The sequence below is a fragment of the Tamandua tetradactyla genome, chromosome 15, assembly GCF_023851605.1.
Source record: "Tamandua tetradactyla isolate mTamTet1 chromosome 15, mTamTet1.pri, whole genome shotgun sequence".
Lineage (NCBI taxonomy): Eukaryota > Metazoa > Chordata > Mammalia > Pilosa > Myrmecophagidae > Tamandua > Tamandua tetradactyla.
Genome location: NC_135341.1, coordinates 7,037,676 through 7,065,531, shown reverse-complemented (window position 1 = coordinate 7,065,531; position 27,856 = coordinate 7,037,676). Strand labels below are relative to the sequence as shown.

General features: G+C 34.6%; 1 protein-coding gene across 2 annotated transcripts in view; it reads left to right on the top strand.

Annotated features, from left to right (window-relative positions):
- The window catches only part of CNTN6 (contactin 6), a 386,131-nt gene that overhangs the window by 14,219 nt on the left and 344,056 nt on the right, over positions 1 to 27,856 (top strand). The window lies entirely within an intron of this gene.

Genomic DNA, 27,856 nt, shown 5'->3' with positions numbered 1-27,856 from the left:
ATGCTCATGGAATTCTCTGGTCTTACCATGTTCCCCATCATCCAGAAGCAGCTGGATTGATAGAACGGTGGAATGGCCTTTTGAAAACTCAATTACGGTGCCAACTAGGTGGCAAAAACTTGAAAGGCTTGGGTAATGTTCTCCAGGAAGCTGTGTATGCTCTGAATCAGCGTCCAGTGTATGGTGCTGTTTCTCCCATAGCCAGGATCCATGGTTCCAGGAACCAAGGGGTGGAAATGGGTGTGGTGCCACTCACTATTACTCCTAGTGATCCACTAGGAAAATTTTTGCTTCCTGTCCCTGCTACCCTGAGTTCTGCTGGTCTACAGGTTTTAGTTCCAAAATGGGGTATGCTTTCTCCAGGAGAAACAACAGTGATACCACTGAACTGGAAGTTAAGATTGCCACCTGATCACTTTGGGCTACTTGTTCCTCTGGATCAACACTCCAAGAAGGGGATTACATTATTGTCTGGGGTAATCGACCCTGACTATCAGAAGGAAGTAGGACTGCAACTACATAATGGAGGTAAAGAAGAGTTTTCTTGGAATATAGGAGATCCCCTGGGGCGTCTATTAGTACTACCATACCCTGTGATTAAAATCAATGGAAAACTGCAACAACACAATCCAGGCAGGACCACTAATGGCTCTGAGACTTCAGGAATGAAGGTTTGGGTCACCCCACCAGGCAAAGAACCATGGCCAGCTGAAGTGCTTGCCGAGGGGAAAGGGAACATGGAATGGGTAGTGGAAGAAGGTAGTGATAAATATGAACTTCAACCACATGATCAGTTACAGAAACGAGGACTGTAATGCTATTTTGTTCGTGTTATACTATTTAAGTTGTAAGATATCAAGTTTAAGAATGAATGTTGCCCAAGCATTTGCACCCTATTCTGGAGAGATTTAATGTGTTTCCAGTTATATGCAGGACAGTTGAGTATTGTCAGGTAAAAGAAAAAATGTGTGCTTATTTGTTTTCATTTGGAGATTAAGTATGGTCTAAGGTGATATATATATATATATATATATGGGTGCCAAGTTGACAAGGGGTGGGCTGTCATGATTAGGGACAGGTGTCAACTTGGCCAAGTTGTGGTACCTGTTCATCTGATTGGGCAAGTGCTGGCCTGTCTGTTGCAATGAGGACATTTCATAGGATTAGGTCATGATCACATCAGCTACATCCACAGCTGATTCCATTTGTAATCAGCCAAAGGGGAGTGTGTTCTGCAATTAGTGATGCTAAATGCAATCATGGGAAGCCTTTTAAGGAGGACTCAGAGGAGACAGGTTCCATTCCTGCTTTGGCTGGTGAGCCTCTCCTGTGGAGTTCGTCCAGGCCATCCATCGGAGTCATCGGCTTCGCAGCCTGCCCTGTGGATTTTGGACTCTTCGTTCCTATGGTCACATGAGACACTTTCATAAATTTTATATTTACAAGTGTTCCCTGTTGATTCTGTTTCTCTAGAGAACCCTAACTAATACATCTGTCTTTCCATTACTTCCACAAACATTACTCTAACTTATTAAAGTGCCTGATTTGCTCCAAAAGGCTATTTCATTCATGAGAGACTACGAGAAGAAACACTCTAGAATATAATTAGGAAAACTAGCTTGAAGGTGCTATTAGTTTATATGTTCTTTGGAAGTGACTCCTATATTTATTCCTAAGTTTGGTGATGTGCAAGTTCTTAAAACACAGGGGCAATTATTAAAAGGTTTGTTAACAGAGCAATTCCTAGTGGCTTAGCACCAGACAAATGCTACATGATCATTCTGCCTTTAGATAATTTCTGCTGAATGAAAGTGAGACTGAGGCAGAGAAAGGAGACTCAAATAATATATTTTGTGAGGCTCCTAGTAATTTGTTACACATGTGTGGAAATGGCCTCTTTGGATTAGCTCCAGAAAAATTGATACATTTTATTTTCAAATAACTGTTTTTGTATATTATTGCAAGATCGTTTGGCATCTCTCACTTTTCTAGGACTAGAGGGGCTTGGTTAGGTGCTCTGTATAGATCCTTCTACTTATATTTGTAAATATCAGGAATGCATTATACTTGTGGGAATAGAGCTTTTAGCAAATTAACAATTTTCCTGTCTTGCATCTGCCAGAGCCTTCTAGTCAGTAAAGAGCAATAAATGAAAGAACTCAGAAATCAGATTTGCTAATAATTCTCCATCAGTTGATATAAAAGTAAATGAAAGTCCTCAAAATTTTGATGGGATGCAAAGGTTAACATTAAATCTAACATCAAAAAATATATGACATGAAGTGGTTTTCTAGCTATTTAATGTTGTTTATCAGCAAACTTCTAAACATGCCTAATAGTGAGTCTGTGATGCTAATGAACATGGTATATTAAAACATCTTAGAATTAGCACAGTAGCTATAATATATGTAATTTTCAGAGGTGTCAGAATAATTTGTTACTGTTATTTTGTGCAAACTGTGCTTTTTGTGGTTTTAGACAAGAGAATGAGGTCCCTATCTGCCTTTTCCTTTCAAGATATAGGGGCACTTTGGTGGAGAAAGCTTTCTCTTTCCTGATATCACTCTTATTCCATCTTTTGTCATGCAGATATAGAGAGTGATTATGTAATGACAAAAACATGCTCACTTATGGACAGAGAGAGATTGGAATTTAAAAGAAAAATAACCTATTTTCCATGAGTAGCTCATGGAAATAGAATACCAAATAGAAGTTTCAATACATTTAAACATATAAACATAACACCTTAGAAAATTACTTTTACCATTAGTGGCCCAGTGCTTTAAAATAGAAAAGTAATTTTTCACAAAGAAACATGGAACAATGACAAAAGTCATGTTACGGCCATAAAGTTTCAAGATTCATAAATATCTTTGAAAGTTCTAAAATAATTTTTCACTCTCAGATTTTGACCCCTATATATTTTCTTCCATGCTTTCCTTTCTACATGAAATTAGGTTCAATTCATCAAAAAATTCCGATTAAATCAGATTAATAACGAAACATGCTGAATTGCCAACATTAATAGTATTATAATTCAATAAAATATCCTGATAATGATACAATTGAAATTTTAATTTTAAAGTTTAATTAGTTTAATTTCAGAACAGTAAAATCTGTCAATACTTTATAGATGATTGAAAAATGTGAGGCACGTATATGTCATTATTATCTTATAATCACATCTTTAAAGTATATATTTTTAAGTTGACACCTTACATTAGCAGGAAGTTGGGTTATATTTTAACTTGGTTTATTATTAACTGTGGTTGTGTTTTCCAGATTGAAAGTTACTCACTGGCTTGGACCCCGGTGTATTCCTTTTTGCATATTCATTACTTGGTTCACAGTAGTTACTTAATGATTTTTCAGTAATATTTAATCCCACAAATATCAACTGAGTAGTTCAATATTTTCACTAATATTTAATTCCACAAATATCAACGAATAGTTTCACTATGTGAGAGATGCTAGTTCAGGCAATGGCAATGCAACTATGAAAAAGAGAAGATGCCAGATCTTGTGAAATTAAAATTCAATTAATTGAATTAAGTAATCATTTTTACCAATTAGGAGTGATAAAGTTCTAAACCGTCCTGACGAATGAGCATTAGAAGCTAACAAGATGTTTAATTTCAAGATAATCCTCTCATAAAATAACCTGGTACAGTGAGAACACAAAAAGGAACTAAAAAAGGGATACATGTTTGCTTAGAACAACAATTATCCCTATGTTGTTAAAGACAGTAATAATATTCCAAGTTATACAGAGATTTCAGAATCTGCCAAAAACAATAAGTTAACAAAAAACAACTATATGCTCTTAATATATGCATGCTTGCAGAACTTTCTAATTGTATGTCCCAAATCCTTCAACTGAGTGTTAATTCATTTTCATCAAGCAATTGGTACTTGTGGACTCACTAAGATGAAATCTGTTCATACTTTGCAAACTATACCAAATTCAAAAATAATTCTGTTGAATTACTCTGTGTATGATAAATAAATAAAAAACAACAAACAATATATTTTAATTTAAATAACTTTTTCCCTGATTACAAAAGTCATTTACATTTATTATGCAAAATTTGGAAAATGTAGACAGAAAGAGAACTAAACATCTATTATCTTTGCACTCAGCATATGGTATACTTTTAGTCATTTATTTTACATGAGTATGTGTGTATGTGTGTGCATAATTTAAAATTGGGACAAATCTTTATATTCTATCTTATAACCTATTTTTGGCAATGAACATATTATGAATATTCCCAAATGTCATAAAATATTCTTCTAAAAGGTAGGTACACCATAATTTACTAAAACCAACCACTGATTATCAGATATTTACCTTTTTCTAAGCATACACTACAGATGACTGACACAGTTAATCTTTTGTACGTATTTCTGATTATGTCTTAAACATATATTCCTAGTGATACAATGTTCGTGTCAAATGGTGCATCCTTTTATTCTTAACTTTTTTATTGTATAATATAAGACATATTTCAAAGCAAAGAAAGCAAAAAGCAATGGTTTCTAAAGCACTGTTCAATAAGTAGTTACAGGACAGATCCTTGAGTTTTCTCCTAGCTGTTCTAGAATATAGGAGGCTAGAAGGAATAAATATATTTTTATCATCACAATTGACTTTGTTTTTCTTTTTTTGTGAAAAATAACATATATACAAAAAAAAGCAATAAATTTCAAAACAGCACAATTAGCTGTAGAACAGATTTTAGAGTTTGGTATGGGTTACTATTCCACAATTTTAGGTTTTTACTACTAACTGCTCTAAGATACTGGAGACTAAAAGAAATACCAATTTAATGACTCAGCATTCATATTCATTTGTTAAACACTACCTTTTGCGTATAACTCCACCGGTACATCCCTTTTTAAAGATGTTGGTTTGTACATTACTAAATTGTCTTCAGAAGGCAGCTATGTGTACTTAGGTGCGGATAAATGTCCACAACTTGTGAACACTAAATGTTGTTGATTGTAAGTGTTCTCCTCTTTGGCCAAACAAACACACAAAGAGCCACCATTTCATTATTGCCCTAAGTCACTTTTCTCCCATAAAAATGAAGCTTATATTTCATGGATGTTCAGACTGTTGCTTCTGCTTCTTTTATTTATGGCCAGCCCTTATCTTTTGTCCATTTTTCTAATGGTATTTTACATTTTCTCTTTTACTTAAGGGGTTCATTATACAGCAAGGAAATAACTTACATTTTCATAACACATATCAAAATTTTCCCAAATTTATGATATATTCATTGGATACATTTTAATGTTGAAGACATAAAATGTACTATAAATTATTTGAACCTCACTCTCCATATATATATACAATGGATCCACTATTATCCAATCTGGCCCTCACAAACTCAGAGGGTTATATGAAAGCTAAAAGAGTTAATGTTTAAAAATATGCTTTATAACTACAAATGTTATGCAATTATTGTTTCTACTATTATTAAAATTAAATCGACATTCAACCTACATTGTCTATCAGAGAATTGACAAACCTAAATTTTTAAGTTTTAAGTTTACTAAGTATGGAACCTGTGTTTTTAACCTTTTAGCTTCAGCATCTGGTGCAGGATTGGCATGTTGTAGTTGTTCAATAAATGCTTGCCTACTGAATTTAGATTCTAGATATACTAAAGAAACATAAATTTAAATACATCTGTGCTTGTTCCAAGTATGCTATTAGAGTGTAATCAAAATCCAATGGCATAAAAAATAGCACATATTAAAATGATAATTAATGTTAAATTTATGTATCTACCCTTGGCAACCCCAGTATTCTGCTTCATCATGAGGAAATCAGGAAATTTAAATTGTTAGTTATTACATTGCTACAAATTGTGTTTCAGACATATCTTTTGGAGTTGATGTATATTGATAGCTTCTGGGCTTTGTTATATTAGGATAATTCAGAGATCCATAGAAGGAATAGATAATAGATTTGAGGGTAAATTCTGTAATTCTGGTTCAGAAACAACTTAAAAATTACAGAGTTGAGAGAAAGAGCAAATGTGAGGTGTATGTTTTTTTTTTCAGATGCCCCAAATAATGTGAGGTATATCTCTTGCTTCTTCAGATGCTCAGAGAAAAGAAAGAACTTCTTATTTTTGTACTAACTTTTTGTTACATTTTGCTTTGTTTTGTTGTTGTTGCTGTTTTACTGAAATGCATTTTTCACTCTTTATATCTCTAAATAATAAATACAGATTATGATTGACTCTTTTTTCTGCTATGCACTAAGCAGCCATCTCATTCACTGGGTTTTCACTGATTGATTGATTGCTTCAGTAACTATTTTTCTGGATCCTCCATCTAGCCCTCATGTACCAGACTCTATGTTGAGCGTGAGGGCTTAGAGAGACATGACCAATCCTCGTGAATCACAGAGCATCACAGAGGAGATATATTTGAATTTAATAATCATGCAAAACTACGTAAAGTAGCACCCATGCTTACTGCCCAGAAAAACAACTATGTGGTACTCTAAAAACATAGTGACCAGGTGAGGGACACCAGTGAGAGTGCTTGTATAAGGAGGTGATGATTGGGAGTTGGCTAGTTAAATGTGAGGGGTAAATGGTCATGTAGAGAGAAGAGGCTGTGAGGGAAAGAGGGCGTGATGGGAATGAGGTCCTGAAAAGAAGTCAAGGGTGAGCAGAGGATCAGAAATTCAGGTACCAGATAAGGCTAGAGAAATAGTCTAAGACATGGTCCAGAAGGTTTTATGGCTCGGGTTAAGTCTATGAATTTCGTGCCTAAGAAACAGAATAACTACTGAAGGATTCTGAGAATGTAATAATACAACCAGACATATGCACTGAAATAATCACATTGGCTACAATATAGAAAACTTGATCTTTTCTTATCCAAATTCAGATCAAGCACATGTGGAAATCATGAAGGAATGAGGTAGATGAGGGAGAGTTCACCTCTAATCAGGGGTCTCCTCTCCTTTGATGACAAGGCAAAGCTTGTTTTGAATTCCAAAAATTCTGGATTTTTATTCTTTGTGTCACACATTAGCTTTTTCACACAGCAGTGAATTAAAACATCTGAAAAAGGTATAATAACAATTTAATAATTTTTAAAGTACAAGGCCTAAATTGGAAATTCTGGAAAATGCATAACAATATTTGACAAATGAAATCACAAATAATCCTTCATTCCGAAAATCGCTCTTGTTAATAATTTGGTCTATTATGATATTTTCCCATACATGTGTATAAAATACATTTAAATATATCCTGTAATACATGCAATTTTAAATTTGTCAGCTAAAATTTCATTATATATTTACTTATGTTCATAAAAACTTCTCAAAATTATTACTTTAATAGTTGTTTATGGATCCAGGGTATGGATATTTTATAATTGATGAACATTCTTAAGGTACTTCCAAATTTTCAATATTATAAATAATGCTACAACTAAATCCTTTTATCATCGTTTTGATAATTTCCTAAGGACAGAATTCTACAAAAGGAATTTCTGGTTCAAAGTTTATGAATATTTTAATACTCTTATAAATTGCCAACAAATTGCTTTCAATTGTACCAACAGTAACACATGCTAGCAAAATAAAGCATTGTGAAAATCTTGCCTTACGTATGTTAAGGTGGGTACTATTTTCTATTAAATTTGATATTTGAATAAATGTATGTTGTATTAAGTTTCATTTGTTTTATTTCTAGTAGGCTTGATGTGTTTGCGTGTGTGTGTTTATGTGTGTTAATGTGAGGTTTCACTAGCTTTTGCAATTCCTTCTTTGTATATTGGCTCTTCATATCTTTTCACAGGAAACGTTTAGGTGCTGTGTGTGATTTGATAGAAGCTTTTTCCCAATTCATTCTACTCTGTTATCACTCCCAGCTGTACAAATTCTTGGCACTTACTGACCCCCCAAATAACACATTTTGTACATTTTGTTAAAACATCTTGGACTTGTATAACATGCTTAGCTTTTCATAGTACCTGTATTTTTTCCCATCTTATTTGATGGTTAAAATGATCTTTTGATGTAGGTGTATTTTGGGGAAGCTATACTCATTTTATAGGTGAGAACAACATGTATCCAAAATCACACAAACACAGCTGAGGATTAAAACTCAGCTTCCTGGATCACAGCCCATGCCTTTCACAAAAAAGTAATTACTGATCTCTAGCATATATTTTTTTCTGTATCTAGTTTATAAGTTTCCTAAGTTGAAATGTCTAATTGTCTTTTTCCTTGTCCTTTACCAATTTATTCTAGTCAGTGTCCAATGCTACACAAAGCAGATATTTATAAAATATTCTTTAAATAACTTACCATTTCCATGCCTACCAAAAATAAAATATAAAAACGTATGCTGGTTACAAAAATAAATTTTTTAAACACACACCACAAAAGACATATGCTGGTTATAATGGAAAGATTCTCGACACAGGAAGCAGATCTGGGTGTCTTGGACATTTCCTTCAACTTTTCCATTTATGGGATAAATGGGATTTCCATTCTCAGCTAAATCTTTATAAGGGTATATAGACGTATATGTTTCTCACTATGTTAAATAATTTCTGAGTGGTCATAGGAATTCTTCCAATTCCTGAATATATATATATATATATGCCAGTCCTCCCTTCAAGGAGGGGGTCTATTTTCCTCTCCTTAACTCTGATCTGGCCTCTTGACTTGCTTTGACCAATAAAATGGGTGGGCATGAAACTATGCTAAAATTCTTGGCTTAGCGCTGATGCGGCCTGGCAGCTTCAACTTTCATTTTGTTGGAATGCAGCCACCATGCTGCAAGGAAGGTGGTGTGTCTGCTGGAAAGAAGAGGCCGTTAGAAGCCCTAGAGGATGCGACACCACAGGGAGAGGCCACGTGGGGGAAAGCTTAGGCTCCCCAGCTCAGAGTCAATACCAAAGTTTGTAAGAGAAGCCTTCTGGGACCTCCCAGTCCAGTCCAGTTGAGAGGTGAATGAGGGGCCCCAAGAAGGAAGAACTGTTTAGGGAACCGGCAGGATTTCAAGAAGGAATGAACAGTTGTTTTAACCACTAAATTTGGAGTGGTTTGTGATGAACTGTTGTCTTAACCACTAAAGTTTGGAGTGGTAAGTGATCATTTCACTTACTCAGTGATGTGATGATCATTTACTCAAATCTTACAAGGAAGAAAATACTATGTCTTGAAGTCTCCTGTTTCACACAACACACTCTCCTAATTCATTCATCCCTATCGAAATATAAAAGATTCACATGCCACCCACGTCTCTGAAAGCTGTGTATGGTTAATTTGGACTGTAAAAACTTTATGATAATAAAATCTTAAATTAGAGCTGGAAAAATTAAAAGCAAATAGGACATTCCAAGAGGTGTATGTGTGCAGAGTTTAAGTCAGATTTGAACAAAGACTAAAATATGACTTATGTGTTGCTTGTTGCTTATAGGAGAAAAAAATTGAAAGGTTAGGGAAGTTTGCAGATACCCATATACTTAGAGTCAAGAATATAGATGACTTCCTTTCATTCTTGAAAAACTATAAATTTCATAAGTTATTTTTTTTCTTTGTTATACTGTGGACTTGAGCCTTATTATTATTTTGCATGGGCAGGCACTGGAAATCAAACCCAGGTCTCCAGCATGGCAGGCGAGAACTCTGCCACGGAGATACTGTGGCCCGCTCTGAACCTTATTTTATATCAGGATATAAATAGTGTTGGCTAGATTCTATCCAATTAACTTCATCTTTTATTTCATGTATTTCCCTTAGTAGATGGTAAGCCAGAATAATTTAGAGGTAAAATTATAATGCAACCAATGAGAGTTATATATTTTTAAATCATAACTTTATTACTATAATCGGAGTTACCACTTGTATTTTCGTTTTATAGCATGATTACTTGGCTTTGATAACATACATCCTTCTTGTCAATAATAATAATAATAATGACATCGAGTTCTTCAGGTGTTATTATATTAATAGGAAAGAATAACTCAGTTGACTCTGTTGGTAAACAGGTACATTTTACAGGAAAGCCAGAGAAATGACCATACAGTATGTTTACATGGTTTATAAACTCCTTCATTATAATTGAATACTCATTTCCCGAAAAGTCCCATTGTACATTTGGGGACTAAATTTTAAATGAGTACAAACATATATATATATGATATGACTGCATACTTTTCACAGCAAATTCAAGAACATTCACTTGAAGTTGCCATTCATGTAGATGTCGAAACTGCCATTTTTTATTCTATATATTGCAAGAGGGCAAAACAAATAACCTTTCTGCTTAAAATTAAACTGCTCTTTAAACATGTCATTAATCATATTTTAGACTGCAAAAGATCAAAATGAAATGGTGCAGAATTTTAAATCTTCCCCTGCGATACAAGCTGAGCTTGTAATGTTCGACCATGCTCCAGGTGTGGGTGAATTTCTGAAGGTGATGTTCCTCTCTGTACTTCTGCCTTTCAGCTTTTATGTTAGGCACTAATGCATGTAATTAGCATGATTTCAGAGTTGTGACCCCAAAGACAGACAAATTTCTGTAACAATTGTGATCCAACCAGTTGGGAACAATATGAAATGCATGTGGAATTAATTGAGCTAAAAAGAGGTTACTGAAAGAAGGTACATGCAACCTGAGTCAGGTTTGCAAAATCAAATCAAGCAAAATTATTTGAGTATAACTAGGACCTGCACAAAAACCACTCCATCTGCAGAGTATGGACTTGGAGTCTTCAGTTGTTATAGTAAATGTAATTATAATTAGGGTTCAGCACATCTATCTGAGTGTTATGCATTATTACCCTAAGCATAGATAGCACCCATAACTCACATCCTTTCCTCAAATTTCTGTCCAATAAATAATTTGATCTTATTTGGGAGAGTAAAACTCTTTAATCCTTAGATGGGAAATGTCCTCTAAACCTGGGAAGGTTTGCAAGGAAATAAAAAGATAATGACATAAATCAAACCCATAATATTAATGCATTTAAGTTTAGGATTAGCTTTGTATTAATTAGGACCATGTCAGTATGTTTGATGTATAAAGTGCTTGTATATTTAAAACTTTGAAAAGCTTCTGTCAGATTAGCCTTAGGATTGCAATTAAAAATTTGCAGTTGAACAAATGATTTTAGGCTTATTGGTTTAAATTGCAAAGTACAAGAAAATTTACTAATTTTTAAGTTTTAGTAAAGTTTAAAAAAGCTGAGTCTTATTTTGATAATGAGGTTAATATACAAGGCAATTACTTGGAAAGGGTTTGCATGTTAGAGTATTATTTTGATTGGTCAGAACTTTAAAACACTTAAGAAAGTAGAATATATTTTAATTTTATAAAAGCTGTTTAACATATTTAAAGAAATTGTACTAAAGTAAATTTTCACTGAGTCTTATAGTTCAAATATGTTTAGCTCATGCAACTTGAAATAATTTAAAATCAATCATGGGAAAAATTAAGAGAACTTTTCTTATTTTACTAAGATTATGAAAAAAATAGTTATATTAATTAAGCTTAACATTTTAAGGGGAAAGCAGTTTGCATTTGAAGCTATCATGAATTGAATATTAATTTGCAATCCCCATTCAATACAGAGGCACTGAGTTCTCTGGAGACGAAGTGATTTGCCCAAGACACAGGTTGAGGGCTCAGATTCAGATTTTCATATACAAATCCAGTAACTTTGGTTTTCATGTTCAATCTCAAAGGGAAAAGGTAGCTTTTTGTAGATGCATGCAAAAATTTTAGAATAAAAAATGTGTTCTTAATATAGTCCCTAATTTTTATTGTTAATTTTCTTGTTTGAAATCTACCAAAAGGAGAAAAAAATCTCACAGTTCATTTTTTAAAAATCAAAATAATATAATTAAAATATTATGTGTCACCATTTTCTTCTTCCAAATTTAAGAAAAAGTTACCTTGGTAGCTGTAATTTTTTTTTTTTTTTTTTTTTTACATGGACAGGCACCGGGAATCAAACCCGGGTCCTCTGGCATGCCAGGAAGCATTCTTGCCTGCTGAGCCATCATGACCTGCCTGGTAGCTGGAATGTTTAACTCTTAACAAAGCTCTTCTGTTGTTGTTAACTTTTTAAAAGGGTATCGTTATTTCATGTCTGTATTCGTACCATTGTCTTTTTTTTTTTAGAATTATAATAATTACTGTTATATAATTCCTCTAAACATATTAGAAAACAGGGCCTAAGTAATATCTTTAAAGATGATATTATTTTTCACTCTCGTATGATCAGTTTTGATGATTATCCTCTGAAACAAACCTTAATGGACAGCAAGTAGAACCATCTTTCTACTTATATGCACATTCTATTTATATGCACAAGCATGCTTTGTATTTGTATATAGATATGTCAGCTTCTTGACTTCTTAACAAAAGGACTAAAAGCAGATTTAATTTTTTCAAATCTACCCCTCACTCCTTTTATTATTGTTATTAGTTAACGATTAGTTATATTCATATATTTCTTCCCCATGTAGTTCTTTTTAGCTGTTTTGACGGCTTGGTCACCTTTGAAGTACACACAGTTAGTATTTTAAAATTGTTTCTGGTATTTGGCACATTTATTTATCAGCTGTTGTATTCTGTTGAATATTTGACATGACCAAATATGTTCCAGACGAGAGTCTCTCTTTAGGAATGGTGCTTTATGTCTTCTACAGCTGATATTTACATGAGGGATATTAAAAAAGTAGTGAACCAAGTCTTATGAAAAGAGATAGAAGTATCATCTTTTTAAATAATAATGTCAGAGAAACAGAATTGCTTTTTGATTTAGGATATGTAAATATCCACTCTTATTAAAATATTGACTTTAAAAGATATTCATCTCTGCTAAACAATAAAAATATCCTTTTCTTTTTTAAATTGAAGAAATGTGTAAAGCAGGTACACCATCTTTGGGGAACACAGGTACTTTCTATATCATTGTCAAAAAAACAAAATTGCCTCTTGATTTAGGACTCCATAAACCTGTATAAATGTGTGAAATACTTGAAGAAATCAATGCCATCCATTGTTGCTTGGATGGTGGGTTATTAAAATATTCTCCGCCCTGAATATTTCTAAAATAGTCTCTCTCAAAGCTGACAAATTGGGAAAAAATAAATTCCTTTTATAAATTAGTTGTGCATGAGGTTGATGTATCTTGTAATGGCTCCATTGGGATTTTCATTGAATATTCAGCAGCACTGAGAATTTTGCTGCATCTTTTACTCTAAGTTAGTACTCGGGGGGAAAATGATGAGTATTCTTGAAAGTGTTCTCAGGATTGTGATTGAGATAAAGCTAGAATTTAGAAGAATGTGAAATGTATGTCCAGAGCTTGACCCCATATCTATACCTGATTCCATGACACTGGCTAGATCCTTTAGTGGTGATAAAATCTAGGTAACATAGTCTAATGCTCGAATCTGCTTTACCCTTTTGATCTGTCAGAAGGGACAGTAGTTTAGAACTCAGGTTGTAGAGCCTGGTATATTTGGATTGGAATATTGATCGGTTTAACCACTTACTAGCTGATTAAACTTGGGCATACAATTGGTTTCTCTAGCCTTGGTTTTCCTATTTTTAAAATTGGGAAATAAAAGTGATCATAATATGAATATATAGTTGTTTGGAGGATTAATTGAGATTAATTAATCTCAATTTTTAGCACAGTCTTTGATATATAGTAATTACTCAATGTAGTATCATTAGAATGATTATAGATAAGGAGATATTGTAGATAGTACAGGGAAAATGACAGATTCCTGAGGACAGATAGTGATTCCATACGGTATTTGGCCAGTCCCTATTACAAATGCATAATATATAGTACAAATTGTTAATAATAACGATAATAGTTACCACTTATAAAGTCCCAAGCACTTACTTAAGTACCTTGCATAAAGGTACTTAGTATCTTTTAATTATAATTTAAAAAAAATCTTAGGAGGTTGGTATTATCAATCTCCATTTTACAGATAAGTAAAATGAGACCAAGAGAAGTGAGAGGTTAAGTAAATGCTTTGACTAAAACCAAACAGCCATTAGGGAGTAGTGCCAAAATTCAAAATCAGATAATCTTCTACCAAAATCTTGTGTTTTATCATTATACCCTCCATTCCCAAACTGAACACTAAAGTGTCCTCACCCCACTCAACTCACAGAGGCATTATGGGATATAATTAAGTGTTCAAGAAAAACACAGTGATGCCCGTCACCTGTCAGATACTGGCTTGAGGTTGCACCATTTCCACATTATATTGTGTTACATTCTTTTTGACATGAAATGTTTGTGAACCTAAGTTTTCAGTGGTTGCTGTCATGAGAAATACTGTGTGAAAATCATTGTACAGGAAATGAGGCTGGCCGATCTTATTCCAAGGTTTGAGAAGTTGTGCTGTGCCCAAAGGTGCATACAACTTACTAGAAGTAAAAGTGGTAATTTAAGAATGAAATAGATATTTTTCTTTCAATATGTACATATGGTTGTTATCAAACAGCACCCAAGTTGTTAGAATGAAAGGTGTTTGAATGAAACTACTTAACAAATGGAGCTGTTAGGTACTTCATTTGGCTTATGAGTGCCATGGAAAAATGATGGAGACATTTAGTGAACTGTGATTTGAAAAACATGAAGAACTTCTGCACTGTCCTGTAAAGCCCCATGGTTAAAACTCTATTTAAAATTTAGGGATCAGTTAATCAAACCTTATTAACCGTTGTAATTTCTAAGGTGCTCAGAAATTCCTTTTCTCAAAGAGCTTACAGCATAATGGGGAAGATAAAAAGAAAATCCCATGATAAAATAGAGTGTTTGATCAAAACACTGAGGAAGGACTAGATTCAGCCAGGTCACAGAAAGTTTCACAAAGACCATGGGTTTGAAAGATGGGAGGAAATTTTACTGGGTAGAAAAGCAAGCAGAAGAAATTTCCAAGAACAGAGGGATAAATTAGAGAAGTCAAAATGCCTGGTAGTTACAGAATAATGCATATGGTAATGATGGAGCATTCGCTAATTATATTGTCATTTATTAAACACTTGTTAGGTCTCAGGCAACATATGAGATGCTGGGTGGTAAAGATGAAAGTCAGAGAACCTTTCCTCAAAGCTTGGATATCTCTTGAGCATCCTGACAAGAAAACAGGATGTTCAGGCAAGTGGTAAGAGATCAGATTAGAAAGAAAGATTATGGACAGAAGTAATTTCATTGCCTTTAATTTCATTTTTTTTTAATAAATTTTATTAGGAAAATTGTAGGTCCATGGAAAAACCCTGCATAAAATACAGGATTCCCATAAACCACCCTATTATTAACACCTTGGCATTTGTGTGGTATATTTGTTACAATTGGTGAAAACACATTTTTATAATTGCACTATTAACTATAATCCATGATTTAACTTAGGATTTACTGTTTCATGAAATTTTTAAAAAATTTTATTATATTACCATATATACAGTATAACATTTCCCCTTTTAACCATATTCAGACATATACTTCAGTGTTGTTAATTATGTTCACAATGTCATACTACCATTATCACCATCCATTACCAAAGCATTTCCATTGTTCCAAATAGGAGCTCTGCACATTTTTTTAAAAGAAAGTAAAAATGAAAGCAAAAACAAAAACAAACAAGAAAATGAAAGCAAAAAGAACACCCAAAACATCCCATCTCCCTTATCATTCCCCTCATTGTATATCTATTTTCTGTCTTTTTAATTCTTACTCATCCATCCTTATACTGGACAAAGAAAGTGTCAGTCACGAGGTTTTCACAATCACAAGGACAGGCCTTGAAAGCTCTAAGTTATTCAGTTGTCTTCAAGAATATTGCATGTCAATAGTTTCAGGAAGTTCCCTCTGGCTACTTTAATACACCAAAAACTGAAAAGGGGCATCTATATTATGCATAAGAATAAACTCCAGAATAACCTCTCAGCTCTATTTGAAATCTCTCAGCTACTGAAATTTTATTTTGTTTCATTTCTATTCCCTTTTTGGTCAAGAAGGCTTTTTAATTTCCATGATACCAGGGCCAGCCTTGTCCTCTGCAGTCATGCCCACATTGTCAGAGAGATTTATACCCCTGGGAGTCATGTCCCATGTCAGGGGGAGGGTGGTGAGTTTACCTGCAGAGTTGGCTTAGAGAGAGAGCCCACATCTGAGCAATAAAAGAGATTCTTTGTGGGTGGGTCTTAGTCATAATCATAAGTAGGCTTAGCTTCTTCTCTGCAAGAGTACTTTTCATAAGGGCCAGCCCCAAACTCAAGGGTCTGGCCCAGCAAATTTGCAGTCCCCTGTGCTTATGAGAATATTAGGTCTTCCCCAGGTGGGGAAGTCTAATATTTCCACCTTTTTCCCATGTCCCTCAAGAGGACTTTGTAAATACTTTTTAATCTTCTGCCCAGATTACTCTGGTGTGTATCTGGGCATCACATCATCCTGTACAAACTAATAAGATCTCACTCCCTCTTCAAGGTTCCATGTAATTTCGGTATTTGGGTAAACTGGCCATACAAGTCAACTTATATAATGTGCTACCGAAAATATAAATGTTTCACCAAATAAACATCTCTTCCTTTGGTCTCACACAGAAGATGAAGTTTTAAAATGCAGTCAGTATCATTCTTTACCTTTTAGTCTGATTTACCCAAGTTCTACCTAGATCAGCTTCATTCGTATTTCTAATTGAAATCTGATCACTTTTTCAGTGTCTGTAACAGTTGCTGTCTGGGGTAATGCTGACTTTTATAGTGGCAGAATGCTAGGTCTGAGTCTCAGGTGTCACCTAAATACCCGAAGTTCCAGAGAATGACTGGGTTATACGAAAAGAGTTCAGAATCTCAAAATGTAGTAATCACAGGTACAACTCAGGAATAGATTGATTGCTATAAGAGCTTACAATCTAGGAATCTTTACAAAAGGACTTCACTTGAGTCTTTATCTTCTAAAAAGGTAAGAACCTTTAGAATAATAAACACAAAAGCTAATTACTTTGGATTAGCTAGTATCCAAATGCATTCACAAACATTGACATTATTCAAATTAGTTTCATCTTACTGAAAAAGATGCTGATTTTTGTCTCTTCCTTCTGAATAAATGAGACACATATGTATATTTTTCCAGAATCATGATTTATTCAGTTTATGGTCTAATTATTGGTTGAGAAGATAAGTAAATAACAAATTATCTTATGAAAAATGTGAGCCTGGAAGTAATTAATGCAATAAAATAGATTGCTCAGTATGTGCACAGCTTCATTGTAAATTCTAAGAATATGCTTGATTTCTGAAGAAAGTTAAAAACATCAAGTAATCTTAAAGATTAATTTAAGAGATAATTTAAAATATTTGTAAGGATGTAGTGTTTGAAATCAGGGAACAAATTCAGTAAACAAATCCAGTGACTTGACTCAATGAGGCTTGAATCTCCATTGCTCTGTCTGTCCAAGGGGATTGACTTAGTTGGCTAGGATGCAATGATAACTCCTGTGTCATTTACTTAATGCTGGATAACATTCTAGTGTTAGCTCCTCTCTGTATTCACAAACTGTCATAGCAATGATTATAAATAATGATATCATGCCACTAAAACACAGTAGTGAAAAGCTCCCACCTACTCAATGGACTGAAAGAATCTCATCTTTCTAGGATATCTCTGTCTGAGTGTGGTATGGGAGCCCAGCTAAAGCCATCCTGACTCTACACATCCAGCAACATTCCTCCAGCTATATAGGCATATGGTCACCATTCATTTATTTGTCCATTCAACAGAGATTGGCATGCTTTCAGCAGCCACTGGAATATCAAAAATATTTCAGAGTTAAAAGGAAGAGAGATGCTTTCCAGCTAAGCAACCAGGGATGTCTTCAAGAAGGACATGGTGATACTGATCAAAAGTGGTGGGTTCTCTGCTCAATGCACTCAAATGACCAATTCCTGAGAAACCAGGGCTTCAAAGACAGAAAATGTATTGCTGGGCATGAAGCAGGAAATCAGATGACACACTGGCCTAAAAATCTGTCCCCCTGATTGCCAGTAACTCTGAGAGTTTTATAGTATTAAAAGATGGCAGTTTTGGGCGGGCCATGGTGGCTCAGCAGGCAAGAGTGCTCGCCTGCCATGCCAGAGGACCTGAGTTTGATTCCTGGTGCCTGCCCATGTTAAAAAAAAAAGGCAGTTTTTAGAATAAAGAGCTCGAGATGACAAGGTTAAAGATGATTTACTTATTGAGCATGGTCAGATTGATTACATACTTAGTCTCAGAACATATGTAATGAGGTATATGTCACTTATCAGCTAAAGTTTAAGTTACCACGCATGTCAGGTGGCCCAGTTTTGGGTAGATCCAGGTCTGTCTAGCAAGATAGTTTTGGACTCAGGGTGAGACAGTTCTGGGCTGACTCAAGGCCCTTCATTAATAAACATTAGGGGCTGACCTTAGTGATCAGAAGGCTCTAAAGTTTAAAAGCAGGATAAGGAGGTACATGTGTCAGTCACAAAGTTTTTACAATCACAAGAAAAAGACTATATAGCTATTCAATCATTATCAGAGATTAAGGAAGCTGTATTACAGTTCAGAGATTTCAGGTATTCCCCTCTATTTATTCTAATATACCAGAAGCTAAAAAGGAAATATCTGTATAATGATTCAGTAGTCAATCATTTGTTGAATCCTACCTTCTCAGTTACAGTGATATATAGTCTATGTACTAAACGATAATCTCTTCAGTTATGTGTGGTCTGATGAATATCCACAATTCAGTCAAACACTTGGTAGGGCAAGAGGGAGGAAGGAACATAAAAGAGATGAGAGGAGTAGTTGCAAAGGCAGAATGACTGGTGGCATTAATTAAAGAGCTCTTTATTTGTACTCAGCAGTGCAAGCCTCTTTCTTATTAGAAGTCATATAGCTTGAATGTAGGTTGCTATTAGCTGTTGCTTTATTCATCCTATGGATCAAGCCTTGGAGATATTGAGAGCTGTGTCTGTGTAGGTAGGAAAGTAGAAAGATGAATGGAAGACATGACACAGAATGACACCATCTCATTTCCTTTCATTATTAATTCAATTAATTCAATGCTTATTAAACCCCTTATATGTGCTAGGTCCTATGTAAAATTATAAGGATATAATTTTTTTAAAAGGACAAGTGTCACAGGGGATCAAAAGAATATATAAATTTTTAAAGAATTATAATAAATGTCCATAATAAATACGACATACTAAAATGGCAGCCCAAAAGAGGTAAAGATAATTATTAATCATGGCCAAGAAAGAAAACTTCACCAAAGTGACATTTTCAGTTTCAAGATGTTGAGTCAAAGACATTTCTTTCCCTGTATTCTCCCTAGAACAACTTCAAAAGAATCGAAGAACAAGAGACAGAAAAAGAAATTCCAATGTCAATGAAACATAACCTCAAAAAATTTATAAACTATAACCTCAAAAAAAAAGGAAACACAAAGCAGAAGGATGAATGTTTCTTTTTTTTTTTTTCCACAGGAAGACACCTGCAAGAAGCAAACAAATTCAGGTTGCAAGAACCAGAAAGATTAGTAACTAGAGCAAGTATACATCTAGAAAGGTGCCAGAGAGGCTGAAACAGAATTAGAGGGTTTATTGGAAAGTCTTCATCTAGGTCTGTGAGTCTCAGCCTTCACCAGTCAGTTGATGCTGCCTGCTTCGCAACCTATAGGAGGTTGGAGGAATACTTATAGAGAAATTGAGCTAGAAAGACTCCAGACTTTCCTTCATTTCACTTCTTAGGTTGTTGGAAGCAGATACCATGAAATGGGTTAGTTTAATCAATGGGAATTTAAAGACTTACAAACTTACTGTTTGAGGCTGTGAAAATGTCCAAATCAAGGCATCATCACAACAGCGCTTTCTTTTTAAAATCTGGCTGTTGGCAGTCCTTGGCTCTTCTGACACCTGGCAAGGCACATAGTGGTATCTGCTGGTCTCTCCTTTCACTCTGCGTTTCCTTGTTTTAACTTCTTGCTTCAGAGGCTTTCTCTCCCACTTTGTATTCATTCCATTTACAAAGGACTTTAGTAATGGATTTAGGTCCCATCCTGAATGAGGTGGTTCATACTTTAATTGAAGTAGTTTCATCATAAGATCCTACCTACGGGTGGGCCACAGTAGCTCAACAGGCAGAGATCTCACCTGCTGTACCAGAGACCCTGATTTGATACCCGGTGCCTGCCCATGCGAAAAAGAAAAAAAAATAATAATGTTTTTACACCTAGAAGAATGGATTAGATTTAAGAATACAGTTTTCTGTGGTGCAGTTTCAAACCACCACAGGTCTTAAGCTAGGAAAAAAAAAATGTAGCATGAGACTTGAGAAAGAAAACTGCATGTTTAGATGATCCTTCTATGGAAAAATAGAAAGTTCCCGAATATAGACTTGTAACTATATAGGTTTAGAAAGTTCCCAGTAAAACCAGATTCAGCCTTCACAACTTGAGCATGAAGGTCATCCATGAACAAACCACACCCATCAGTACAGATGTATGAATGAACCAGACATTGGAGGGACCCCTCTGGTATAAAAGGGTTAGGCCCTCAACCAAACAATAAAAATTAAACAACGGAATTATGGAGAAAACCAATAATATTAAAAAAAAAATCACCAGTTTCTTCAGAGAGATAATAAAAGATCTTTCGTCCATAAATAGGAGGTTTAATAAATATATATACATATATATGTATAAACATATATATATATATATATATATATATATGTATATATATATATATGGGGAGAGAGAGAGAGAGAGATTAAGAGAAAGGCAAATGAACAGAAACCAAGAAATACTTCTTGGGGATTTAAATTATGATTGTTAAAACCAAAATAACAAAAATAACAAAAAAAATTTAAGAAAAGAATTGTATGAAAAAGTTGAAGGAATTATCCAGAAAGGAGACTAGAAATAAAAATCAGTTGACAATAGTAGAGATAGGATGAGAGAGTTAAAGGATTAATCTAAGTTCAACAACCTTCAAATTTTAAAAGATAAAAGAGAAAGCATATAAAGAGCACCTGGAAGGATAATGTACTAAAGAAATATACCAGACACGAAATACATAATTCTAAGGATTGACGTGACCCACCCAATATGCAGCACAACGAATACAGAATACCTAAATCCTCAATAATTAAGAGAATATTTTGAGCAAACATGAGGATAAAGTAAAAAATTTTTCAGATACCCGAAGTCTTTTGACATTTACCACCTGTAATCAAGTACATAAGGGAACCTTCCCAAAACCAGGGCGTCACCAAAGGAAACAAAGACAGGGGGTCTAAGGAACAGGAGAGCCAAAAAAGAGAATAAGAGTGGCCTCTGAATAACAACTGTTCAGCAGGCTTAGAAGAGACATAGTCCAAATTAGGTCATTCTATGTAGGGCCTCCAAGGAAGAATGCTAGGAAAATCAAAGGAATGAATGGATGATCTGACAGGATTGACCTGTGAGCACTTGAGGAACAAAAAGGCTAGAATGTAACATTGATGCCATAACAATAAAGAACTGAAAAATCAAAAACTGTTAAAGAAAGAAAATGTGACCAGACCATTTGGTTCAGCAGTAAACAGTGTTTGGATAGTCATAATCATGAGAATCGTGAATATGGATTTAAAGAACAATTTAATTAGAGTTATGTTAGGAGGTTTGGTAAGGGAGATGGAATAGACATGAGTTAAATTTTCACCTATCATAACTTGATTCCAGTGGATCATGCCAAATCTTATGAATCAAGATAATGTAATGGCATGGATATCATTACAGATTTGGAAGTAAATGCCAGTGAAACAACTGGAAGACTGAGAGTGGATGCTTACAGGAAGTGGACCAGGGACTAGATTTATATTGTTTCTGTTGTTCTCAGACTTCTAGCACTTTTGGCTTCTTCCATATTATTTTGATAGAAATACAAATAAGTTAAAAAAAAAAAAAAACGAAAAACATTCTCTGATAGGAATTTGGAATATAATTTGGAGTTTAGGACAAGGACAGACAAATATTGTAGCCAGAGAGAAAAGGAAGGTTAAATGCAAAATTCAGGGATAGCAAGGCATGTTCACAGAACTGCCAAGTAGTTCCGAATGGCTAAAGAATTAAGAGGCAGAGCAGCAGTATGGCATAACAGTTAAGAGTTCAGGCTCTGGACTCTGTCTTCCTGGTTTTGTAGTCTAGATTCAGACTTACTGTGTGACTATGGTCAAGTTATTTAACATTTCCAAGTTTATATTTAAATTTTGATATCAGAAAATAGGGGATATTAATTGGTACTGTTAAGAGACTGACCCCTATCTTTTCAGTATGTCCCTAAATTCAACCCACACTTGTTCCTGGAGAATTCCAGGCTCCCTTCATGCTCCTTTGTTCTTCTCCACTTCTTTGTCTGAAGGTTCCTGGGAGCCTGCTTACCAGTGCCTGGGGCAAACAAGAAGTGCCAGGGAATTTAATGTCCTCGAAGAAGACCCTTCACTGATGAAGAAAATAATTGGTACATACATAAATAAGGCCCTTTCATAATGCCTTTGTGAGATAATCCCAAAATGCATGCCATACAGTTCCCAGTGGGTCTGCAGGGGGATTGACCATCACGAATACTCCATTGAGTTTTCTCCCTTCTATCTCACTTTACCCACACTTGTGCTTCCTGTGATCACCTATCCTACACACAAATCCTTGTCTAAGGGTCTGCTTTTGAGGAAATGCCGCCTAATCAATATGTCTTATGCTTTTATGAGGTTTAAATGATACAATCTATGCTTTGCGTAGCATGTGCTTCACGCTGCTCCAGGCGTGTAGTAATGCTGACTATTGTTGATCCACTATTGCTGCTATTGCTAAGTTTCAGAATATGAGGAAAGTCTGCTTCTGCCTATATTATCAACTTAGACATTAACCTAGAGGGAAAGAGAAGCCTTGTCAGAATATGGGTTAATTCTACAGGAATCAGTGAGTAGCTGAATGTGACAGGGGAGCACAGAAATGGAATGCCTCTGAGATATTTGGCTTTTGTGATTGATGGAACAGTAATGTCAACAATAGTAGAAGAATAGCAGTTACACTTTGAATTTGATTACATCCTAAGAGGAAGTACAATTTTTTTAAATGTGCTGAGAAGGAAATCCTTGAGTTGTTTAAATCACAGGCTTCAATGAAGGAAAGTGAGAATGTTTCATCAAATAATTGAGAATAAAACCCAGAACCGAGTCTCCAAAACCGAGAGAGCAGGAAAAGGCAATATTTGCAATATTGTTAAATGCTAAGGAGAAGTGAAGAAATAAATGGACTGAAAGGTGTCTGTTTGGAATCTAATCCATCTCATCACATTTTAAACTTTGTAAACTATCCAGAAAGTTTTTCTATTTCTCGGAACCATAAACTCTTCACACTGTAAATAACCTTAAAATATAAAGTACAAAGTATTCCTTTCATAAATGAAGACATCTAGGCCTTCTAGGTAAGTGAATTTTCAGCCCTCGCTCTCCTTTATTATTCTCCTTTCTTTTGAGAGTATGGTTGGTGAACAGGTGGTTAATATCAGCAACATGGTTGCTGAAAGGATGAATAGAAATTCATTTCCCAAACCAATCCAATTCACGTTGTTTTCCATAATTCAAGTGCTGGTCACTTGGTCTTTTGTACAGTCCTGTCTCTCTAATTCACAATTTAATAGAAATGATTTTGGCAACCCCAAGCAACATCTGAGAGTTGAGTTTAACATTTGTGTTGTTAATGTTTTCTGCCAGGCTGATGACCTCGGTGTTAATAAGATGGCTGCTTTCCAAGTTCACTAGAGAAAATGCCATCTCTCTCTCTCTCTCTCTCTCTCTCTCTCTCTCTCTCCTCATTCTTTTATTTACAAATGTAATCTCTGATCCATAAATACAGAAGGTGAGAGTGGTGAGTGGCTAGTGTTTTCTAAGATCATACACACAGGGCCAAATCCATTGACCCCTCTCACATCTTCCTGTCCACTTTAAGAAAGAATATGAAAAGAAGCCATCGTGGCAGAATTGAAGGAGGGCTAGTGCATGACATAACTCTTTCCTTCAGATTTCTTCTCTCAGATAATTGTAATATGAAATTTTAAGCTGAACTATTAGTGAAGTTATTAAGTTATTTTTAAGTTAGTAAATATAGACTACATTATGAATATCAGTTTATTCATTTATTGGTGGTTTGATTTTTGCCCTTAGAACAATGATATCTAGGCGCACTTGAGAAAGAACAACATTGAAACCTTGTGTGTGTGTGTGTGTGTGTGTGTGTGTGTGTGTTTCAACCTAATAGGAAATTGCAGGCCATCTCTCAAAGCTAGGCATGCTGTAGAAGGCTAAAATCCAAGGAGAATGTCCCTGTGTCCCAGTTAAACTCTAAGAGCCCTTTTTATTACAAAACTCTGTGATTACTATATTTATTTATGCATATTCCAATATAATTACATTAAAGTTCTAAGAAGTTTTCTTATTTCTGAGGAACTTTGAAAGACTGTCAATAGTAAAGAATTCATTGAACAATGTTAGGCTAGTAGCAAAAGAACAAAAGCCAACAACAAGCAAAATGTGGCCTAAAAGAGAATTGTACAAGTGCATGAAAGAAGAGATTCAGGTATTAGAGACTGATGTTTTGTTTTGTCCTTCTTTATTCTCCAGTGTCGTTCTTCTTTTGCACATCTCCTGTCACCTCCTCTTATTTTCCTCTGTGACAGGAGTTATGAATCGACTTTATTGAGATATGACCTACATATAATAAAGTACACACATTTTAAGGGTATGGTTCAGTATGATAGAAAATATATATACAAACATGTAACTACCCACCATCCCCCTCCAATCACAATATAGATTTTTTGCATCAAAGACAAAATTACTTCATGTCCCTTTGAATTGATACTACCATACCCACTATCCACAGTCACTGGTCTGGTTTTGAGCACTATGGATTAGTTTTTCTGGCTCAAGAACGTTGTATGAAAGAATCATACAGTATGGAACTCTTCATGTCTGAGGTATAACTCAGCATATTGTTTTTGAGATTTCACTCATGTAATTGCATTCCACTAGCTTCATTACTTTTCATTGCTGAATCATATGCCATTATCTGGATATATGACAATTTGTTTGTCTGTTCATTTATTCATGGACATTTGGGTTGTTTCAAGTATGTGACTATTGTAAAACTACTGTTAACATTTTTAAATCAAATCTTTGGGTAGATATATGTCTTCATTTGTGTTGGGCAATACTTAAGTGTGGAATTCATGTACTGTATGGTATGTTTAACTTAAGAAGAAACTTTCAACTATTTTCCAAAGTGGTTGTGCCATTTTCATGCCAATCAGCAATATATGAGAGTTCCAGCTGAACCACCTTTTCATCAGCATTTTGTATTGCCAGTTATTTTCGTTTTAGTCATTATTCTGAGTGTAAAGTGCTATATCACATTGAGGTTTTAATTTGCACTTCCCTAGTGACTAATGATGTTGAGCATCTTTCAAATGTATTTATTGACATATCTTATTTTGTAAGTTGTCTGTTCAAATTTTTTACATATGTATTTATTAGATTGTTTCTCTTTTTATTATTTCATTATATTAAATGTTTTCATAGATTCTGGTATAAGTCTACTGTCAGTACATGTATTATGAATATTTTCTCTGTCTCTTTGGAAATGTAGGAGGTTTTAATTTATATGGAATCTAATTTATCTTTTTCTTTTATGGTGAGTGATTTTGTGCCCTAAGAAATCTGGGCTATCCCAAGGTCACAAATATTTTCTCTGTTTTCTTCTAGAATTTTATAGGTTTAGCCATTTAGCCATATAATGTCTATGATATATTTAAATTTGAATTTTTGTGAATAGTTTGAGGTTTCATACAGTCGTCCTGTTTTTCCAACACCATTTAAGAAAATATTATATTCCTGGTTGACTAACTCTATGTATTGCAAGTTTTGAGAAGACTATCTTAATTCCTGGCTTTTTATTTTTTTGGTAAAGCACAGAAAGTCTTTAAAAATTCATTTGGAGAAAAGCTTTATTCCTTTGAATACTTTTTATGTTTACAATTGATGGTAAAAGCATGAATATAGTAGCATATGGCATATAGTACTCAATAATACTGGTTGAATAAAGTGTAGCTAAATTCATATAGGCATGACACTGTGTTGGCAAGAAAGTTTGTACAGTCATTGTCTTACAAGTTGTTCTTTTCAGCTTGCCTGTCTTCCTTTCTTCTTGTCTTCATACATATGTACATGAATATTTCTTGAGTGAAAAACTGACAGACAGACTCCTTCTTGATAGGAACATCATGGAAAACATTGTTAGAACTAATAATTACAAGTTTTATGAGGCTGAATCTCTTATTCATAAAAAGCATAGCAAAGCCAATATTGCATTACTGCCATAAAAGCTCTTCAAATCATATGGCTCCTGTTCAAAGATACATATTAAGGAGCCATAATAATTTTATTTGTTTGTACTTTTCAATTTATTTCATCACCTAGAAATAAGAACCACATGATCAGAACTTTAAATCAGAGTTTAAAATTTTCACCCTTCATCTTACTATTTCCCCAATCTTATTGATTTTACTTGTCTATACTTTTTTGCAGATCTTCATACATAATCAGAATGTTTATATAACTATAACAATATTGTAGAAGAAAATTTACATTTCTGCTTTTACATCGTTTATGAAATTATAAGCATTTTCTTGCTGTTACACAACTTTCATAGTTATAAATTTTAATGATTATGAAATATTTTAGCAAGTGGATGTGCCTCCATTGACCTGTTTCATTACTGGAGCATTTAGGCAAGCCTCTACTTTTCTCCACAGAGTTAATTCTGCTGAGAACATTTCAGGGCATGCTACCTTTTCTTTCTTTTGTACAATTTAGATTTATAATATTAGCAGAATTAAATGCTTGTGTATAGTAGAGTCAGATCATACTTCTGCCACTTTCCAGCTGTGTGATTTGTGCAAGTATTTTGATCCCTGGGTCTCAGTTTCAGAATGGGGATGATAGCAGTTCCTACATCATACCTTTCTTCTGAAGATTAAATGAATTACTTGTTATGAAGCAATTATAGCAACACAAATGAGTGAAAAAAATGCATATGTCTTTTTTAAGTTAAAGTCCTGGTTAATGGAACTGCTAGGTTAATTTAATTTATGTTGTTATCAGATGTGAATGAGTCGCATTTCATTTACGTGATGAAATAAATTGAAAAGTACAGGTATGCCACAACCTGACCTAACATCCTCATCCAGCTTGAAATGAATCTTTGCAAGCAAAAAGGAAAGTTATTATTTAGGTTGTTCTTAATCAGTGGTGATTTTGCCCCCAACCCCTGCACCCCCAGATGACGTTTGGCAATGCCAGAGATGGTTTTGTTCATTGCAACTGGAGGAGGGTGCTAATAACATCTAGTGTGTAGAAGCCAGTATGCTAATAAACATCTACCAAACACAGGACAGCCTCTTCTCCCTGTTCTCCATCCCCCAAAGGGTTAACTCGTCCATGATGTCAGTGGTGCCCAGGATGACAAACCCTGAGTCACACCAGCCCTGCTAACATCCCTCTAGTTTGGTCACCATTATTAACTCTCCATGTTATCACTCTGTCCACTCACTATCCTTCAGCCTCCTCACAACACCCTCCCCTCTTCTGTCAATACTTTACTCATCCCAAAACTTCTGTTTGCCATGTTCTCTTTTCTTCCATCTTCACACATGTTCTTCATCTCTGATTGGAATGTTCCTTCCCCTCTCCCACTCTCAATGTC